Source organism: Hakea prostrata, chromosome 11, assembly GCF_041222555.1.
Source record: "Hakea prostrata isolate BN-2017 chromosome 11, UWA_Hpros_2, whole genome shotgun sequence".
NCBI lineage: Eukaryota > Viridiplantae > Streptophyta > Magnoliopsida > Proteales > Proteaceae > Hakea > Hakea prostrata.
In genome coordinates this window covers 27350368-27366961 of record NC_142610.1, presented here as the reverse complement: position 1 = coordinate 27366961, position 16594 = coordinate 27350368, and the positions used below count along the sequence as shown (strand labels likewise).

Below are 16594 nucleotides of genomic sequence, written 5' to 3'. Positions count from 1 at the left end.
AATTTCATCAGAATTACCTGAAACTGCCATGGTCTGTTGGTAATAGCCGATGTGAGCTGTTGGATCTCCGGAGCCATCGAATGTTGAAAAGGTAGGCAAACGGAAGTTATGGGGAAACTGATATCCCGCAATTGGCTCGGCAAAGGGAGTCTTCCGAATGACTGAGTAAATATCCTCAGTTATTCTTCCCTTAGCCAACTGCCCTAATTTCTCATTGATGTTGGCCAATTCCTGACCAATCTGGGTCGGGTGATCTTCAGCAATATGATCACGACCTCGATTAACACGATCATCCCATGCTACTCGATCATCACGAACAGCCCGTCCTTCCCGAGCATTCCTCTCGTCGCGAATCGCTCGATCATCACGAACGGTTCTTCGACGGTGGGTGAGTGAGTTCTTACCCCTATATCCAACCTTGTGTTTGAATCAGTTGTACTCTCTTGCGGTCTGTCGAACCGATCGTCTCGCCTCGGTTGATCATCGATCCTCCTAAGTCCTCGGTCTCCTTCACGGAAATTCTGATCAATATTCCGGTCTTCAGCCAATCTCTGGTCACGTGGCAATGCACGTCTCCCTGAATCGCGTTGATCAGGCTCTTGTGGTAAAACCACTCGTCTGGTGAGCATGCGGAGTGCTTGGCTCACCTCCAAGAGTTGAATCTTTACCTGATCCAATTGATCTTGGATTGTATCGGGGAGGAGGATTACGTCCACCATCTACCTCGATAGGATTTTGGCTTTCCGGGGAATATCTCGTATTATTCACTCCGGGGGATCCGAACACCGGAATTGCGTTGTGCAGCGGCTGCTGCGGTTGCTGATCTAGTCACCATGGCTTTTCAAGTTGTTTCCCACAGACGGCGCCAATTGATGCGTCCAAAATCTGCTCAGCCCTTAGATCTCTTCGTGATGTCCTGCAAAACGAAAGCGCCAGATGTGGCCCGACCGCTGGGGTCGGGAGTCCACCTCCGAAGGCTAAGTTAGTTGATGAACTTAATCACAAATGGCTCTGCTAGAAGCGCAGAGCTTAAGGAATGAAGAACTGGGAAGGGTGATCTAGATAGCAGATCGCTGATAGTTTAGGTCTATCAGTATGTATCTGAACCTGAGTCTCAGATAGTATTCTTTTTTCGATCCCCTCACCTTGTATGGTAATGAGGTTTATATAGAGTGTACCTTCGAATCTCCTTCGTTGGATGCACTTGAGCCTTCTTCGGGTAGTCGTTGGATCTTATCAGTTAGATCCGTTAAGCAATAGACTTCTACTAGTTTGGGCTAGTAGAGGACTCCTGAGATAACCTTTAGGTTATGCGATGATTATCCCTTCGATAATGATTATCCGCAACCGTCAATTCGAGTCTGCCATCATTAGGGTGATTATCCTAATCCATAAGTAGGATTAGGGCACGCTTGCAGCCGAATAAGCTTTCTTCTTCAGCAAGCCATCTTCTGGATCCGGTTCGCTCGGGAGCTAGTCGGATCTCTCCGTCTCGACCGGGGTCGAGGGTCGGACCAGGTATGAACCCGGTCTGATCATAATCTCTCCATATCAAAGAGCCATAAAGGGGGGGGAAAAAAAAAAAAAACCCCCCCCCCCGGACCCCCCCCCCGCCTCCGCCCACCACAAAAAAAAAAAAAAAAAATTAAAATAAAAAAAAACATAATTCAAAAAAAAAAAATATTTGAGGTAAGAGAGAGAAACGGTCGGGGGGGTGTTATAAAAAAAAAAAAAAAAAAAATAAAAAAAAAAAAAGAAAAAGAGAAAAAAAACTTTTAATCATATATAAAAGGGGGGGGGGCCCAAACAAAAAAAAAAAAAAAAAAAAAAAAAAAAAAAAATATTTTTTTTTTTTTTTTTTTTTTTTTTGGGGGGGGGGGGGGGATCTTTGTCTGAGGCAGGCTTTGGGGGTTCTTCGAGAAGAGGCGGCGAATCATTAAGATACTTCTCAATATCTGGATCTGCTGGAATGGGGTCCTCTTCCTCCCAAACCCAATCGGGGAAAGGCAGTTTAAGCTTCTCAAAAATTTCCTTGTGACATACGCCCTGAAAGGGGGTTGTGTCAAAGGAAGGGTTGGATTCAAGAATATATTTCCAGACATCATTCTGCCCCTCTCGATAAGCTTGAAGGTTGAATGAACCCATCAGATTTCTGATGGGAACGCTGTTCAGATACTTCCAAATGCAGTCCCTCTGAAGATCTTGTGAAAGATGTTTAGGTTTGCTGGGAACTGCCATCTTCTTCAGACGTTCGTTATCCTTGGCCTGAAGTTCGAGGCTCTCAGCGCACATGGTAGCAAGATTTTTCTGCTTCTTGGCTTCGCGTTCAGCAGCAGCAGCACGACTGATTGACAAGTCCAGATCCTTTTTCAAGGAGTTGATGACCTAGTCATTCTCCTCTTTTGACTCTTCGGCTGCTTTCTTCGGCCGATCCACCTCAGAATTGGCCTTCGCCAAATTCTCTTCACAAGTCTGCAGTAAGGAGCCACTACGACCAACTCAGCTCAAGGCCTCCATGTGCTGGTAGAAGCTCAGCACGGCATTCCTGAGAAAGTAGACGAATTATCAGAAATCACAGGAGAGATTACAAAGCAAGTAGCAAAAAACTCAAGAAAAATAATACCTCGTGGAAAGATGAACGAGAGCGTCATCTTGTAGGGTTTCAAAGGCTTGCCAATCAGTAGACATAAGGCTGAGAGAGCTCCACTCGGCGGCCTTCTCATGGTCCTGCGTGACTCGGTCAATCACAGCCAATAACCATTGAGGGACGAAGATCTCCTCAGAATCTTTATTCTTTTTGGATTTTTTCAGGGCAAAAGCATCGACCGAGTCATGCTTCCTTTTGGTTCGGACGAGGAGGGGACTTCGACCTCTTCCACCATTGGTTTTTTCCCTCCCTCGAAACCTCAACCACTGGCTTCAAGTTTCTTATACCCTTATAAGAAGGGTCTAGGGGAGGCATAGAGGCCACCTACTCTGCAGTCAATGCTCGAGGAGACCGTTGCTCTGCAGTCACAACGGCCTTAGCAGCCTTCATCCGAAGGTTGTCTGGATTAATTCTTGGAGGCACTGCAAAGAAGGACAAAGATCAGAAAATTGAAATAAGTTTGCAGTACATTCAAGAAAGCAAAATGTGGCAGTTAGAAAGCTCACGTTGAGCCAGTCCCCAGTATTGAAGAATGGAGTTGTATTCCATCTCATATTCATGTATCTCTTGATACCTTGGAATCGACTTGATCTTCCTGACAGCAGCTCTGTCTTCCTTGGATAGTTGAGGGACCTGGTTGCCCTCAGAGTAGGAAGTGTACAGTTTCCAGGTGGTCGGGAAGTTAAGATCCGATTGAGGCGCTCGGGAAGAAAAATACTGCTTGCGCCATCCCTTGTGATTGGAAGGGCAAGTTCCCCTGGCAAGAATGCTGCCCAACCAGTCAAGCTCAACTTTGTTGCGCTTGGAAAGAACAACCTAGCCAGGAGGATGGGAAAGAGAAAGAACATGAAAATGTACAAAAAGAGGAAGAGAAGGTATGATGCCAAGTTCAAAACATAAACCCAAAAAGTCGACGATGAGATGCCAGCTATTGGGAAGAAGCATGCCAGGACATATATCCTAGTGATTTAGAACAGCAGAAAACAAAGAATTGAAGAAAGGAAAGCAAACCCCGCTTTCCAAAATATCTATATACAGGGAAAATTCGTTAGGAAGGATCGAATTAACCCTTTCATCAGGAGTGGGGGCCCTAAGATGGTATGAGGAAGGAAAGTCGAAGCGTTCGATGGCTAAAGGAAGGTTCTCCTCGGTAAAGGAGGAAGCAACAGAACCAGGTCCATCAGTGGATTTGATAGATTGTTTGGACTGCCCAAAGGATTCGGCAGTCGCCTTTGGAATTCTGGATGGTCCAGACTTAGGAAGTGTAGAAGGGGCCTTACCACTTTCTTCTGCTCTTTTCTGTTGGCTAACTTCTTCGAAGTCACGCCATATGGCAGTTAAGGTTTTCTGGTCACTATTCGATTGCTCAAGAGGGACTGAGGCAAAGGCCTCGTCACCAGAGTCAACCTTACCGACACTAAGTTCAGGATGAATTCTAGAGGAAACCCTCTTGCCTTCCATTACTAAAAAAGTCTGGTTGTGGTTTTTAACAAGAAAAAAGAAACCTAGAGATGAAAGTAAAGATTGCAAAGGAGTTAGTAGACTTATTGAATCACCTGAAGCGAAGCTTGAGAGTGAGAAGATCGTTAGAGCGCGAAGAAGACGATGAGGTTTCAAAATTCCAGACAAAGAGAATGAAACCTACGAAGACAACGAACCGCTTTTAAGCACTGACACGAGTGATCGAGGACGTGTACGATTGAGATGGATTCAACATCAACGATCGAGATTTGGAGACGGTTCGAAAGTTTGAACTCACGAATAAAAAACAGGCATTCAGAAACCGTCGCTTCAATTTCGTGAGCAACGATAGTTTCGGTTGCAGAGGACGTGTGGCATCACCCCCATAAAAAGTGAAAATATTCACGATGCTCGAGGAAAAAGCAATACAGCCGCATTAAATGTGATACGACATTTAATGGGTTGGGGATTATGCAAAGCTATTGTTCGACAGGATACCCAGTTCAAAACCAAGCCCTCAGGATCGTCCGAACTCTTGGTCTCGGGGGCTCGTGATATGGAGAAAATATAACCGAACTTGGTTCAACCTTGGTTCGATCCTCGACCCCAGTCGGGACGAAAGGAATCGACTCGCTTCTGAGCGAGCCGGGTCCAGGAGATAGCTTGTTGAGGAAGAAAACTAACTCAGTCACAAGCACGCCCTAATCCGCTATGATCGGAATGGACTAATCGTCAAAGAGATGGGTAGCAGCATTGGCGGCTGTTGCTTATCGCTATTATATGGATAACTACCATATAATGATCGTATTATCAAAGGAGTCATCTACTAGTCCAGACTAATAGAGATCTATCACTCAACAGATCTATCCGTTAAGATCTGACGACTATCCAAAGAAGCTCAAATACATCCAACGAAGGAGATTCAAAGGTACACTCTATATAAGACATCACTTACTCACAAGGTAGAAGGACACATACAATCTGAATCGTATTCTCTTTATTCATTCCTTAGCTCTGTGCTCAAGCAGAGCCGTTAAGTTCATCAACTGACTTAGCCTTTGGAGGTGGACTCCCGATCCCAGCGGTCGGGTCACATCTGACGTTCGTTTTTGTAGGTCATCCACAGGAGATCTAAGGGCTGAGTAGATTTTGGACACATCACAAACAAATCCCAAATAGCATATCTATTACCATGGCCCTCAAGAGAAACATGGTCTCTTGGGGAATTACCTATGTTGATGGAACTGGCAAGGTTAACAAAACTGGTGAAATATGATATAATCCCAAATCCAATGCTCTAGACTTATTTTGAAAAGTATGCAAATATAACAGCTACTCTACAGGATAACTGTAATAGAACAATATTTAGTATTTGTAAGTACTTTCAGTCTTAATTTTAATGTTAAGTTTTTCTTCTATAAAAAAATAAATAAATTCACATGCTCGCTTCATTAATTTCCTCGATTTTGAGCCACGAGATCTATTTAAATCTTAGCCGTCCAATTTCAGCATGTGCTCTTAAGTGAAGCAAACCGTGTGAAGGTGAGCTTTCGCCGAGATTGTGTAAAATGTCGATTGGATTTCGCCGGAAAAAACGAGGAAACTAAGGGGCACCAAGCTTTCGCATATGATTCCTGATTTCGCCGGAAAAATAGGAAACCAAACAAACTTGTTCCGCTAATCTTCAGTTGCTTCTCAGAGCTTCAAAGAAAATTTGTTCCTGTCTTCTCACTGTCTGTCGGATCTGAGGTAGTTCTCTTCTATTATTGTATCTGAAGTATATGGATCAGATGCTGAGGCTTTAGAGGAAGATGAAAGAGAGAGAAGAAGAATGAATGAATGAATAACGAAACCCTAAATAAGGAAGGACTGAGGAACGGGAGAATAGAGAATAGGAAGGTTTAATAAGACAGATATTACATCACGAAGTAACCCTAATTATCCATTAACTCTCTCTCCTTATCTCAGGTGTTGATGATGATGTGAGAGAGAAAGAGAGAGAAAGCTGAATTGCGGGAAAAGTTTTTGGGCGGGAAAGAAGGGAGGTAGAAAATGAGAAGAGAGAGAGAGAGGGACAGAGAGGTGCCTGCGTGGTAGCAACATCCACTGCCACCCGCCACTGACTGAGACTTTTCTTTCTGAACTTGGGACTTCTCCTTCTTCCCAGTCTCTGCGGGTTTCCTTGATCAGACACACAGTATTAAAGACAGCTTCTTCTCTTCTCTTCTCCCACAGAAGAATCCCCAACGGTGAGTCAAAAGATCTCTTCTCTTCTCCCACAGAAGAATCCCCAACGGTGAGTCAAAAGATTTAACGGCACACCTTCTAGCTTTTTGCGAAAGGTTGTTGTTTCGGCGAAAATGGCGATTTTCCACCGAAAAGTTGCTGTTTCGCCGGAAATCGGCGATTTTCGGGTGAAAGGTTGCTGTATCGCGATTTTCCGGCGAAAGGTTGTAATTTCGATTTCGACACTTTTTTTTTATTTCGCTCTCCATCGAACTGGGCGAAATTCGCAGATATATTGTTCCTTGATCCTCTCTCTCATTTCAAATGCCAAAAGCGAGGGAAAACGAACATTTCATTTGTTCTTCGGCTTCCTTCGACGACTCCTTCTCTGCAACAAATGAACACAGAGAGAGAGAGAGGTGGGTTTTGGAGGGGAAGGCAAGGCTTCAGACGACGACAAGAGGAAGGTGAAAGCATACGAAGGGGAAAAAATAGAAGGAGAAAGCTTAGGGCTTCCTGGTTTCGCTACGTTGGTAAGCTTCCATATTTTCCCTTTATTTAGGGTTTTGATCTCTCAATGAGTTGTTCTAACGATTTTGTTTCCATATTTTCCATTTTTTTAAGGAAAAAAGAGAAGTAGAAAGCTTAGGGCTTCCGCGTGTTCCTTCCCTTTCGTGTTGTTTGTTTTGGGGGGTGGGGTTATTTTTGGGTATTTAGTGATTGAACCGAACCGGTTTGTTTTGGTTCATGTGGTTCAAGTCTTATTATTAAGGCTGGGGTTTTTGGTTCGCACGAGTTATGTAACTCAGTTTTTCTAATTTCGATTTGCTCTCTGCTACGGGTTCTTGAAGCATCTTGAGGGTTTCGTTCATGGCTTCCATCTTCGATCTTCTGTACCTATGGTTCTAGGTGGTTGTTGATCATGGAGAGATAGGGCTTCTGATCGTGTGAGCAAGGCGGTCGTTCGATGGTCATATGAGAACCAGATACATTGTATTACAGGTTATATGTTCCTTGCTGTTCTTCTTCTTTAGTTTGTAATCACCCAAACCTATAGTGGATTGGATTCACACTCGAGTCCCGGAGACGTAGGCTTTATAGCCGAACTCCGTCATCAGTTGGTTGTCTTCTCTGTTTTCTGTTTCGTTTTTACCCTTGTATGATTGGTCCGAAACGATTAGGGCATGAGGAATTTTGACCTTGCGATCACAGATTGGCATCAGAGCTAAGTTAATCATGGTCCCTGCTTCTTTAGGTTTTGTGAAATCAATTAAACCCTAAATTGTGAAGATAGTCTATACGGTTAAGATTGTAACATGTTGTTCTAAATTTTCTTTAATTTCTTTCGCTGCTGACATTTTCTGTTATATGAATTATTATGTTGTTTGTATAATTTCCATTCAAGTTCTGTCATAAGTATGAACGTATGAAATTGATTCTCATCTCATATGTTTGGTATGTGATATGACTCTGATTCGGGTTATATAAATCTCTGTTATATTTTCATATAACTGTTTGTTTGTTTAGTTAAGTGTTTAGAATCTGTTAAGGAAACAATCTGAGTATAGATATATGATTCTGATATGTCTTTGGTTGTAATTAATCTCATTCAATCTTGAATTTCTCATTATAATATATGCTGTCTAATTTTTCGTGTTAGTATTGATCTAATACTTGGTATGTATTGATCTGTGGTGTTAACATCTGATTATTAGGCTGCTGTTTTTATAATTTGTATAAACTGAGACTATTCTTTTTTGTGATTAATTAATATTGATTATTTAACACTTTGTTAGAATAATCTTCATTTTTCAGAATTGATTAATCAGTATTGTGAATTGAATTCTTATATATACCGATTAGTGTTTTGGACCGGGTTCAAAGTGGAGCCCGTAAAGGGTTTAAGTCTACCAGGGAGGATACTCCTCCCAAAGGTGGTTAGTGTTATAACCACAGTGCTCTAGTAGAGCTGTAGGACTAGGGAGGGACCCTAGTTACCTAAGTTTGGATACTCCTATGGGGAGTTCCAGGGTAGACATTGAGAAGTTCGATGGAACTGGGGACTTTGGGATTTGGAAGAGGAAGGTTCGAGCCTTAATGGCTCAACAGAAGCTCCTAAGATCTATTGATGACCCAGATGCTTTCTTTGAAAGTATTGATCCAGTCTTGAGGACTGAAGTGATGGAGAATGCAATTGGATGCATGCTCTGGAATATCACAGATGGGGTCATCGAGTGTCTTGATGATGAAGACAACACCCCTATAAAAGTCCTGGAACAAGCTTGGAGCAGATATACCGTAAGAAGAATCTAGGTAACAAAATTTATTTAAAGGAGAGGTTGTATGGGTTTAAGATGGACCCTACAACTACCCTTGACAAGAACCTAGATATATTTAAGAAGCTTATTCAAGACTTAGCCAATACAGTGAAAAGACTAAATTGGAAAATCGAGACTTGTCTATTATCCTATTGAATTCATTACATAATGATTACCTTGTTGTGAAGAACTCAATCAAATATGCATGTCAAAACATTTCCCTAGAACAATTGATTGATGCCTTAAAGAATAGGGAGTCTGAACTATTGGCTTCTGGTAAGACTAAGGGCAGTGGGGAAAACCTGTTTGTAAAGGGCAAGGGCTCTTACAAACAAGGGAGACCAAAAGGAAAAGGGAAAGTTATTGAAAGCCATGAGTCTAACAATAAGAATAATAATGGGAACAACAAGTCTGAAACAAACCTCAAGAGATGCTTCTTTTGCAAGAAAGTAGGACATTTTAAGAAAAACTGTTTTGCTTATAAGAGAAAGATGAAGGAATTGGAGAATACCCATTCTCGATATGCCCGGACCCAAGAATGGTCAAGCCAATGTCTATGAAGACATCAGTGAGGTGCTTACCATTTCGAGGTTAGTAGGCAAGAAGGATGGATTTTAGATTCAAGGTTGTACATATCACATGTGTCCACACTTACACTGGTTTACACACTTGTCTGAGTTGAATAATGCCAAAGTTATGATGGGTAATGATGATTTATGTGATGTAGTTGGTATTGGTTCTGTTGAATTGTTAAATCACAATAAATCTGTTTTTACATTACATGATGTTAGATACATACCTGACTTAAAGAGAAACTTGATTTCAATTAGTAGCCTTGACAGAGGCTGGATTTGTAACTTGTATCTCTCGGGGGTAGTCTGCTCGTATCTAAGGGATCTCATGTATGTTTAAAGGGCATATCTCGACCTGGTTTGTATGTTTTTGATGGTAGTACATTCCTTAATAATATCTCCAATACTTGTTGTCCGTCAAGTGAATCAAATATCACTAGTGTGTGGCATGCTAGGCTAGGACACATAAGCAATAAAGGAATGCAAGCTCTAAGTAAACAAGGCCTGTTTGGCAAGGATGTCATTGATAACTTAGAGTTTTGTGAGTCATGTGTCTTAGGTAAGCAAAGACCGGTTAAGCTTTGGAGCCGGGTCTCACTTATCCGGGGATATATTAGAGTATGTACATGCCGATTTGTGGGGACTCGTCTTCACTCTTGTCTTATGGTAGAAATTCTTATTTCTTATCCCTTGTTGATGACTACTCAAGGAAGGTGTGGATCTTCTTATTGAAGACCAAGGATGAAACTTTTGAAAAGTTCAAGTATTGGGTTGCTTTGGTAGAAAACTTGAGTGATAAGAAAGTCAAAACATTAAGGACTCGACAATGGATTAGAATTTGTTAATGAAATGTTTAATGGATTTTGTAATGATAAAGGGATTCAAAGGCATAGGACTGTTAAATACACCCCTCAAAGAAATGGTATTGCTGAAAGAATGAATAGGACAATTTTAAACAAGACTAGATGTATGCTCATCGGTTCAGGGGTACCTAAGGGTTTCGGGGTGAAGTCATATAACAACACTGCTCACCTAATCAATAGGAGTCCCTCTCGTTACCTTAGGGTTTAAAACCCCCGAGGAAATGTGGTGGGGTAAACCTCCCAGCCTTAGTTACCTCAGTGGTATTTGGGTGTGAATCCTTTGCTCATCGTAGTATTGGAAAATTAGAACCCGGGAGTAAAAAGAGCATCTTTCTAGGTTATCCCGAGGGGGTGAAAGGATACAAGCTATGGGATAGGACTGTGCCTCGGTGTTAAGACCTTTATTAGTAGGGATGTTCTCTTTAGGGAGAGTGTGTTCCCTTGTCTTTCCATTGACAATACCAACTTGAATCCACTTGATCAAAGAATGACAGACTTCACTCAATTTGATTTAGGGCAGTGCTGATGTTTTCTTAAGTCCCGCTTCGTACTCTTGATTTTAGTATACCAAAAGTACCCTTGACTTCCCCTCAACCTAGCTCGGTAATAAAGAGTCCGAGGTTGTAGTTTCGAGAGTGAGAGTGGGCCATTGCCCTCTCCCCGAGTCTTCTACTGGTAAGGTGGAAGAAGTTCCTGATCTGAGTAGTTACCAATTGGCCAGGGATAGAACTAGGAGAATGATTAGGCCACCTAGAAGGTTTGTAGCCAACTTTGCACATGAGACTGATATTTCTGTCTCTGATATTGGGTTAGAAGAACCTAATTCCTATGAAGAAGCTTTGGGTTCCAAAGATAAAGATTTATGGGTTCAAGCCATTAATGATGAATTAGATTCATTAAATAAGAACCAGGTTTGGGAATTAGTTCAGAAGCCCAAGGATCAAAGGTTATTACCTTGTAAGTGGATATTTAAAATCAAAGATGATGGAATTGATAATTCCAAAAGATATAAGGCCAGACTTGTTGCAAAAGGTTTTGTTCAAAGAGAAGGGGTGGATTATGATGAAATTTTCTCTCCGGTTGCCAAGTATAAGACTATAAGGTTGTTGTTGTCCCTTGTTGCTCAGAACAAAATGACAATAGAGCAATTGGACGTGAAAACTGCCTTTCTTCATGGCAATTTAGAAGAAAGGATATATATGCAACTACCTTTAGGCATCTCGGCAGCTGGAGATGAATCACAAGCTTGCTTGTTGAAGAAATCTCTCTATGGACTTAAACAGCTCCTAGGCAATGGAATAAACGTTTTGATTCATTTGTGTTGAGTGTAGGGTTTAAGAAAAGTGTTTATGACAGTTGCCTATATTTTCTCATTTCAGATTTTGTTGTGTTATATCTTATACTTTATGTTGATGATATATTGATTGCTTGTGTTGATTCTAGTCTGATTCAAGATGTTAAGAACAAGCTGAAATCTGAATTTGAGATGAAGGAACTTGGGACAGCCAAGAAAATTTTAGGGATTGAGATTCATAGGGATAAGGGGGAGGATACTATGTTCATTGGTCAGAGGTTATATTTATTGAAAGTGCTTAAGAAGTTTAACATGCTTGATTGTAAACATGTAAATGTTCCTTTAGCTTCACATTTTAAACTCTCAAATGATCATTGTCCTAAGAATAATTTTGAAAAAGATGAAATGTCAAAGATCCCTTATTCTAGTCTTTTAGGTTCTCTTATGTATCTTATGATATGTACTAGACCCGATATTGCTCATGCCGTTAGTGTATTGAGTAGGTTTATGTCTAACCCCGGTAAAGAACATTGGCTTGCTCTTAAGTGGCTTTTAAGGTATTTGAAAGGTACTGCTCATAAAGGTCTAGTGTTCAAGTCCACACCGGTGATCTTATTCTTGAAGGATATACCGACTCGATTATGCTAGTAATATAGATAACAGAAATCATTATCTTCTTATTTCTTTCTCGTTATCCGGTAATTGCATCGCTTGGAAGGTGCAACAACAGCCTATAGTTGCTCGTCCACTCGCGCAGGCCGAGCTTGTTGCCGCATCCGAATGTGTTAAAGAAAGTATATGGTTGAATGGTTTGTTATGTGAACTTGGTATTTTGAAGATTAAACTCGTTGTCTTTGTTGATAACCGAGTGCTATCTTCTTATGTAAGAATCCTGTTTATCATGATAGAACCAAGCATATAGATATTAAATACTTCTTTCTCAGTGGATAAAATAACCGATGGTTCACTTTTAGTTGAAAAGGTAAGTACCGAGCATAATCCTCGCAGATCGTGGTACTAAGTCATTGCCTCTTTCTAAATTTTTACATTGTCTTGATTTGTTGGGAATTGGTAATGTTGTTTAGTACATATGTTCCCGTAAGTTTTTTTGAGTTGTATATTACTTGTTTTTTAGATTGTGGTGTGTGTCTTGTGGTTATTTGTTTGTTTATCGTGTTTGCATTTGTTGCGCTTTTAGGGGAGATGCTGCCCAAATTTTTATAACTCTTATTCTCGTTTATCTCGCTTTGGGATATATGCCTGGTGTGTGCATGTTTGCTCTTCATTGTTGTATGAGTGAGTTATGAGTTATGAGTTATGTTTAGGTTTTCTCTACCTCGGTGCACTGTTGCATGGTATATCCGCATGGAGTCATTAGTGTGATGGTTAGTGTGTCTAGGTATTTTGCATATTCTTTATTTGTTTTGTACTATGTTTTCTTTTGTCTTGTTGTGTGTGTGTATACGTGGACGATGACGGTCGCATCCAATTCACTATAGTTAGTTCTTTGGGGATACAGATTAAGGGGGAGAATGTTGGGGTAATCTCGGTAATCTTGTATTTAGTGATTGAACCGAACCGGTTTGTTTTGGTTCATGTGGTTCAAGTCTTATTATTAAGGCCGGGGGTTTTGGTTCGCACGAGTTATGTAACTCAGTTTTTCTGATTTTGATTTGCTCTCTGCTACGGGTTCTTGAAGCATCTTGAGGGTTTCGTTCATGGCTTCCATCTTCGATCTTCTGTACCTATGGTTCTAGGTGGTTGTTGATCATGGAGAGATAGGGCTTCTGATCGTGTGAGCAAGGCGGTCGTTCGATGGTCATATGAGAACCAGATACATTGTATTACAGGTTATATGTTCCTTGCTGTTCTTCTTCTTTAGTTTGTAATCACCCAAACCTATAGTGGATTGGATTCACACTCGAGTCCCGGAGACGTAGGCTTTATAGCCGAACTCCGTCATCAGTTGGTTGTCTTCTCTGTTTTCTGTTTCGTTTTTACCCTTGTATGATTGGTCCGAAACGATTAGGGCATGAGGAATTTTGACTGGGACACGAAAAATCCAAATTTCCCCTTTTGGGGGGTTGGCCCCCGGGGGGGGGGGGGGGGGGGGTGGTTTCTTTTTTTTTTTTTTTGGTGAAAAAAGAAAAAGGAAAAAGCCTGCATTTGGCTCCTTTGTAAGATTCCATATACATATATATTTTTTTATGGTTTTGATCTCCCATCTCTCTCTTGGTAAACTCCAAGAGTACTCCTACGTTTGTCAACAAAATCCAGTTTCTATAGCTTATTCAGTTTTTTAGTGGTAAACAGAGGATGAGTTGTTCTACTCATTCTCTGTTTTTCCTCCATTATGCATTGCCGCTACCACTTTTCGTTTGCGGTAAATTCCATAGCAATGATATTTGTATTCAGAGGGTTAAAAACTTATGGTGTTTGTTTTCTAATTAACCCCTATTTGGATGTGGTGATTATAACCAGAAATGCGTACTACATACAGAAAGTTATCTTAGGTGATCATGTTAGCAATTGATTAGTGTAGTCTTGAACTGAAGCTTAACTTATTATGGTCCGTAATTATATTCCTTGAGATGTCTGGATGATCCCCCCAATCTACATCCACTGAAGAAGAAAAATAGCATGCTTGGAATAAAGATCTAGTTTGCTTCTTGATTGGTGATTAGAATGTAAAACTATTGTTTATCCTTTATTATACCATTTGCATGAAAAATTGTGGGATCTAAGAGTAGTGGGACATGGTTGATCCCTCATCCTTACTTTATGTTTGTTGGTCTACCATTGATCTTGTGCATCTCTAGGGAGAGTAGAGACACCTTTATCCTTTAATTTTCCCCATATTCTCCTTTCAACCATTAAATTGAATGTGGAAAGTGGACATGATTTCAGTTGCTCTTTACTTGAGGTCTGTGAAAATATGAACTAGCTTTACTCTGAAAAGGTTTATCATGATAAATTTATTGAGAGACTTGTTTAAGGTGGTATGTTCATATTCATCAAAGGCACATAGTGGTGCACCACCATGCAAGAATGTTGTGATCCTTATTGGAGGAGCTAAAGTGGCAGACCTAAAATAACCTTATTCATAGTGTTGAGGACATGGATAGTCTAGGTCTTACCAAGTATGACCATTTACAGAGCCTTTTGGCCATATCTAGCTAAGTGTACATGCTGGTTGTGCTTCTTTCCTCTTAACACTTTCTCTTTTATAGTTTTTTATTTGATTTTTTTCCTTCTTTTTAATCTCCTTTGGTTCTTTCTTTTTCTTTTCTCTCATTTTTCTTAGTTTCGTTCTTTTTTAAAATTTATTTTCGTTATCGTAAACTTTTGCCTTTTCCCCACCCTTTCCCCAGCTAGAACTCTGTTTTCCCTACATTTAACTATTTGGATCCATCATCTTGGTAACCAACCTCATTAAGTTGGACAAGGTTGACTTTGTTGTTGTTATTGTTGTGGAGTTGGCTAGGGATTATGTAGTGTTGTGGGAATGTTTTTGTTATTGCATTGTATTCATTTCAGTGTTGGATGTACGCAAGAGGTTCAATTTAGTCATCACTTTTCCTTGTTTGAGTTATTTTCCAGTTTCATTTTTCTTTATAAAAATCTACTTTAGTTGGAGACTGAGTCATCCATGTGATCTTTCCTGTTCTCAGTTTATCCAACCTTTTCCCCAAGTAAGTTTTTTTTTTAGTTTTTCTTTCTTCTTTGTCACTACCTTTATGTGACCTTAATCTCAAAGCTCTAGACCCAAACCTTGCTAGGACTGAGAACTAACTCGGAGACTGTTCTCCTATTAACTATATTTGAGTTGCAGAGTATTTAATCTCCTTTTACCACTAGCTCTGGCATGTTTTAAAGTTTCTTTAATTTGGTAGTTGTTAAATTGTATTGGGTCGGGTCATAACCCGTATCCAGGTAGAGAGGGTAAGGCGGTGGAAATAAGCCTATAAATTTTGGATCGTTGTAAAACCCTAGACTCAATGAAAACTAAAGCAGCCTCCTTTCTCCCGTGGACGTAGGCCTCTGGCCGAACCACGTTATCTCCTTTTGTTCCTTTTAGATCTCACATCTTCTTCATTGATCTTATATTTGATTATACATTTAACATGGTATCAGTCAAGGTTCTTGATCTGTCCCCTCTTTAGCTGCTGCAATTTTTTTTCTTTCTCCCACCGTTGACTCTTCCTTCTGCTGCGATTTTTGTTTTTCTGGCTTCGTTGGCGTAGACACCGTGGTTCCAATTTTTTTTGGCTTCATTGGCTCAGACGCCGTGGTTCCGTTGGCGAAGACGTCTTATTTTATTTGAATCGGTGATTCCAAATCCTTTTGGGCAATCCTTATATTTTATTTGGTTGGATCCATTGCAAAGCATAAGAGACAAAAGGGAAGCTTATATTCTTATATTTTATTCGGTTGGCAACATCTTAGTGCGGAGAACACTCAAGTTCTTTTTTTTTGTTTGAAGCTGATTGTGGCTGCCCCATTTCTTTTTGGGTAGTTTTTTTTTTTTTTTTTGGATTCTTTTTGTTGCAAAAGATGGCTGCTACTTTGGTTGCTTCTACATCTGCTATTAAATCCGGTGGTTATCATTCATCTTATTATCTCCATCCTTTTGATAATCCGGGTATCACTCAGGTCACTCAAATCCTCAATGGTGATAATTATCATACTTGGCGAGGGGCTGTGCGGATGGCTCTCTCTGCCAAGAATAAAGTTGGTTTCATTACTAGAACCTTATTTAAATCTTCATCCCCACCTTTTGCGATTGGTACTTGGATTAGGTGCAATGACATGGTCTTATTTTGGTTACTTAATGTTATTTGTCCAGAGATCTTATCTTCAGTGGTTTTTATTGATACGGCTTATGATCTTTGGAATGATTTGGCGGAGCGTTTTACTGAAGGGAATGCCACTCGCATATATCACTTGAAACGGACCATTAGTAACCACACTCAAGGTCAGTCTTCAATTTCAGTTTACTTTAATAAATTGAAAGCTCTTTGGGATGAGTTGGCTTGACTTTCTATCATTCCACAATGCTCATGTGGGGCCTTAAGGGAATTGATAACATTACAGCACGCCGAGAAGATATTTCAATTCTTGATGGGCCTTAATGATAGCTACTCTATTATTAGCTGCTAGATTTTGACCATAGAACCTCTTCCAAATATGAATAAAGTGTTTTTTTTATGGTT

General features: G+C 40.5%; 1 long non-coding RNA gene across 1 annotated transcript in view; it reads left to right on the top strand.

Moving 5' to 3' along the window:
- The first annotated feature begins 6677 nt into the window (after positions 1 to 6677).
- LOC149001246 (uncharacterized) overlaps positions 6678 to 16594 on the top strand; it is a 35398-nt gene continuing 25481 nt past the window's right edge. The window contains exon 1 of the long non-coding RNA XR_016170827.1: positions 6678 to 6867. This is a non-coding gene — a long non-coding RNA (uncharacterized LOC149001246). The remainder of the gene's footprint in view (positions 6868 to 16594) is intronic.